Source organism: Vigna umbellata, chromosome 2 (assembly GCF_029865625.1).
Source record: "Vigna umbellata cultivar VRB3 chromosome 2, Vumbellata_1.0, whole genome shotgun sequence".
Taxonomy (NCBI): domain Eukaryota; kingdom Viridiplantae; phylum Streptophyta; class Magnoliopsida; order Fabales; family Fabaceae; genus Vigna; species Vigna umbellata.
Genome location: NC_142166.1, coordinates 14,261,911 through 14,267,910, shown reverse-complemented (window position 1 = coordinate 14,267,910; position 6,000 = coordinate 14,261,911).

The following is a 6,000-nucleotide window of genomic DNA, read 5'->3' as shown; positions in this document are numbered from 1 at the left end:
ATCTGCATATAGATCACCATCTGCAAAGAAGCTCTGCATTTTCAATTTCTCTTTTCTCTGATATGATTTTTTTTCTCTCTCTCCATCCATCTGTGTTGGCGTTTCTGGACATTTAATTTAACAAATAGAATTGTAGAGAGAGAAGTGTGTGGAACCTGTAATTGAAATTGATTGACAAGAGTTTTATTGAGTCAATTTTACCATAATAGGAACCCAATTGAGAACTTTGAGAATACGAGGACCCAATTGATACGAATCCGCATAAATAGAGACCTCCGAAGATATTTTACCTATAAATTAAAATGCACTTACTAGTTTAATAAGATAAAACTAACATAAAATTAAATATCCATATCTAAACTTAGATAAAACTAAAATAAAACTAAATAATAAATATTACAAATATTCTAAATGTCCTATTTAAGTTTAATAAGATACTACTAACATAAAATAAAGCACTCATAAGTGTCCTATTTAAGTGAAAATTTAGATGATTTTTGACACTTATCTAGTTTTGATTATTAATACTTCTATGTTAATTCATCCCAATTTAGTTTGTTTTGCTGAAAAGAGAACCAAAGGAAATGATTGTGGAAAAATCAAAAGATTTGACAAAAAGAGCAAACCCTCTTGAAAAGGAAGCTTCAAGCACGAAACCCATAGCTGAGCCATGGAGATTCCTTTCCAAAGAAGTTATCTAGGGTTGAATGGTATTTTTCAAAAATTTTCGCAAAGCAACCTCTATTGACTTATAAGGATAATGTATATGAGTTGTAAAATGTTTGGACGACAATTTTTAATGAGACATGTGAATGACAAAATGTTTGGACAGGAAAGCAATAAATCACATATTTTTATATTGATTCGCTCAACCTGAGCTACTTCCAATTCTCCCTTAAGAACTCTAAAGGCGTTCCACTAATCTTTCTCAAGAGTACATAAGTTTTGCTTTTCTAGGATCTTACTGAGTATTCATACCACTTCTAGTTACAACGAGTATTAACACCACTCTTAATAGTTTCCTAGTCAACACGATTAGACGAGTTTAGCCTATCTAGGATCTAAGACAATTGTCAAGAGGTTCAACTCAACCTCAATTGAAGAACCAAGTATTTATGTTCTTTCAAAACTTACAACAAATCCACAAAAGGATTTTGTACAAGGTATAGACGGTTAACTTTCAGCAAGAGGATATATGCTTAAATACAATACAATCTGTAACACCTGAAAGTGTTTCTCTCTTTACAAAAAAAAATTATCTTTTCTCTCTTTTTACGTTGCTATTTTTCTTATGTTATCTTTCTTATGCTTTTCATCAACAACATCTTCTCTTCAAGCTTTCTTCTATATATAGCTTCTCTTGAAATATGACCATTAGACCAAGAAGTTGACTTCTGATGAGCTGATATCATTTTGATGTGAAGTCTGACTTTAGTCTATTTTGTAGCGTCCAAAGCTTTTTCTCATAAACTTAAGCAAAACTTGAGTTTGGACGATGTGACAAAGCAGATGATTTCAAGGAAAACATTCCCAAAATGTTCTTCTTCTCTCACAAAGTCATTTTCTTGGGCGTCGTGATTCTGATCATATCCTTTTACTTTATTGATTTCCACGGATATCAAGAAACCAAGTATACAAGCATCAAAGTATTTTTTCGTACATGCATTAAATATTTTGAACGTTGATAAGCATTAAGAAGTGTAGCGTGTTCAAGACATTTTATCATTTGTCATTTCATTCATAAATGCATCGTTTGATAAAACAAATAACATGTATATTCATTAAATGGTATCAACATGAGATGCTTTCTCAAAGGCTAAAGCGTTTTAATGGTCATTCATCAGATAATGTTTCATATGGAAAGCTTTGCTTGATAAAACACTTTATTGAATGAAACATTTCTTTTATCCTTAGTGTTATATAAGAGTTAGACTTTTGTTTTCATTAGAAGCTAGCTTGTTTTGCTCATATAGTCTATTGAGAGATTTCAATGAGAGACACTTTCTTTTAGTCACTATTTATGATTTTCTAATTCATTTAAACAGTTTGGTCTAGAAGACATTACTTCAACTCTTGGCTTCAGACGTTATAAAACACTTCTTCATTATACGCTACTGCTTTAAACAACTTTTCCTACATAACAATATTTTGTTTAATGTTTTTTGTTAAACTTCAAAACTAGGATTGCTTAGACTGTCTATTCTCTAGATGATTTTGTCCTAACAAGGAGTTGAGTATCAAAGCTAAGGCTAAGCCACAAAACAAACTTACATGGAAGGGAAACCTTTATTGCTAAGCCACAAGTGTGTAGTTGAGCACCACCCTAGATAGTTTATAAAAACATAATTGTACCTTTGTTTTAAGAATCTTTGGACATAGTTTTTATAGAGAGTCTTTTGGCACACTCTTTAGAAAAAATATTATAGGCTAGTCCAAGAGCTTTATGACACTCCAGCTTAGTGTTTATTGTATATCATTAGAGAGCATAAGAGAGCTATGACTACCCCAAGATTTATATTTTTCACAACCACCATGAGGAGCTAAACTCTCTTATGTTGAGAACTTATGTAACCATTTTGAACTATTTTGTATTGGTATTGCTTTTATTTATTGAGTATGCTTTTATTTGCATGCTTGTGAGTTAGTCTACACTTGTTGGATGAAATGACCACTCATCTTATTTCACTAGCTTGGGATTGAGTGAGAACTGGTTTCAAGTTATGGTCCAACAATTATCCTCTTGTTGTTAGATGCTAGGAATAAATCTAAGGCTTTATCTGGTTGTAGAGTCTTACACTTAAAGTAAGTGATTCATTCAAACATTCACTAAGAAATCAAACTAGAGTTTGATGATCTTAGACTCTAGATACTAGGAATAGATCTAAAGTTACATTTATAAACTACTCCCAAGACATGAATAATTACATATAAATAAGTTAAAACCTGATTAGTACAAGAGAGGGATAAAGGGTGAAATTTTATCTCAACACGTCTTTATCATTTTGAAATCAACTCTCTTATTTGAAATCTACTTTACTTCATTTTACACCAACCAAATACTATTTTATTCAAAGTCAAACACATTTTAAACATTGTGTGTTCTTCCAAATCTTGTGGATACGACACTTATTATACTACATCAACCTAGCATATTTGTTAGTAAATTGATTGCATTGGAACATCAACAAACACATAACCACCATATGCAATCAACAAGAGAGAAAAAAAATACAATGGTAACAAAACACACTCAAAGGGAGCCTTGCACAAAGACAAAACAAGGGTAAAGACCCACACATACCATCAACAAAAAGGATAATCAATGTCATCACATGGAATGAACAAAAAGAGAAAAGACAACACAATGTTAACAAAAACTAACCTTAATACAAAAATCAATAAGATAGAATGACTCCTTGGGATAAAACGAACACCGCAAGTGTCATGGGAGTGAAATGGAGTGTAAACATCATTGTTGTCGTTGTTCTATTGTAATGGGAGCCTCACATATGTAATACAAATAGTGATAATAAGTTTGTGCGCCTATTATAACTCTTTTATCTAATCTACTTTATCCTTAGAATTATTGTATTGGCACAAGCATATTCTAGTCAACTAATTGATTTATACTAGATTACCTACTGAGATAATAATTAACCGTTAATGAGGAGCATATTCACAAAATGATTTCTAAACATTTCTTCATGTGATTCTACTGTACCTATTAGCTCCAATAACATCCATAACAAAAAATATTTTTCAACTAAAACAATATAAAATACTCCAAACCAACAAGAGGATAATAGACAAAAACAAGTCAAAGAACAACATCAATCTATATACAAGAAATACGGGTGGTTAAATATTTTAACTTTACAATTACTTAAACAATACTTATTAATGAATTAATTTGTTTATCAAGTACAATATTTAACTTATTTTTTATAAATATTTTATTTTATTTCATAAATTATTGGCATTTCAACATTTTTTTCAAGTTGAATGATAGGTAGAATATATTAATTAAAGAAGTATCAGTGTACCTATCTTACCCAGAAACTTGTAATACATTTGCAATAAACATGACCTAAAATGTAGATCTTAGTATTACCTATGATAATTCTTACTTACTTACCCACGGATCTCATTTATACATAATGACCTATGGATACCATTAATATGTAATTACCTGTAAATCCATAGATAATCACGTATACCTATAGGTTATTTTGTTTGAATATATCTACGAATTTAAAAAATTGTATGTAATTGTTATTATACAACTTTTTATCTATGGTTTTTTTTTTATCGTAACTAACTAAATTTTGCTTACAAATCTTAAGTATTTTTTACGAATTTGTTAATCCTAATTTTTTTGGTAATGTGTCTAATGAAAAACTAATAATTTATCAGAATAAAAATTATTTTTATACTTTTATCATAATTAAAACATGCAAAATAGTATAACTAGTTATAAAAAGTAAAATTTAAGTATTTAATAAGCTATGCAACCATTAAAAAAAATTTAAATAAGTTTTTTTCCTCTATATATTTTGATCATTTTTTAATGTGGTCCTAGTAAATGTGGAAAATGTCAACAATGTAACTGAGAAAAAAAAGTATATCTTATATTATAACCATTTCCTTCTCTAATTTTTTTTTAAAATATTCTCTCTACATCACCACATGATCATTCATTTGTATTGATTTATTGGCGGAAAAATTATCTTCATAAATTACGCAGCTCATCTAAGTCTCATTAGATTGTTTTGAGTTTCTTTTTATTTATCTATGTTTTAACAAAAGAAAAAAAAAATATGTCTATGTATTTGTCTCTTTAATAATTTCTGACATTATAATAACTAATTAACTATCCTTTCAATCATATCCTTATCTTTGATTTGATTTTTACGTATAAAAAAACTTCACTTCACTTTTAAATTCTTTACCCCATTATCAATTAGAATCGACATTGAAGTTCTTTAACGATAGTTTGTTTAAGTTATTAGTTATCTAACAAAAAACAAAACAGGTTAATTGTATGAAAAAATAGATTAAAATTACATTAAGAAGTCAATTACCCTTTACCCTTCACTCGATTGTAAGAAATATGCATTTGCCACATATTTTCTTAATACTTTTTTAAACAGACAGTGGGTAAACTATATGTAAATAAACCTTATCTATGTAATAAAAAATATATATTTTTTAGAAAACATATTATCTCTATCAAACAAGCATAAATATTAAATTTAATTTTAGTTTGTTTCATATTTTTTTTATCTTAAATATTTCTGTCACATACACAGTATTGTTCACAGCTAATGCACTTTTGCATGGTCTCAAAGTCGGTGTAAAGTCTTCTAAGAATTAAGTATATTTTAATCTCGCCAAATAAGATAAACCTGATTTTTAGTCTCAAGTAAATTCATTATACTTTTTGTCCTTTTTCTTTTAATAATATAATAATACATATTAGAATTTTAGATTAAAAATAAAATAAATATAAATAAAATATTATTATTTTGAACCATAAAGTAAACGTTTCTTTTGTTTTATGTTACAGACAAACATCTTTTCACATCCAAAAAAAACTAAAAAGAATCAATTCATATAGACAAACATTATTCTATATTTAATCCAAATACAGATAAAGTTGACACTGCTGCAAAGTGGGATCCTATGTAATTTTTGACAAAAATATTGGAATTATATTTCCTTGTTAAGAAGTCCAAAGGCTTTAGAACATATCAATCTCAAAAAAAAGGGATTTTACTTTTACAAAAGGAGATCACCCTAAATAAATGGGTTTTCCAAAACATTAAATAATAATAATATTGATAAAAATTGATCAAATATCATGCCAATTAGATTAGAGAAGTTATGTTTATTAGAAAAGGAATATTTGTGAAAAAATATGCTTTTGATTACTTTTTAGGGTCTTTTTCTGGGCGGATCTACATGCCCTTTTGCTTGTAAGAAAAGGTAGTTACCAAAGCA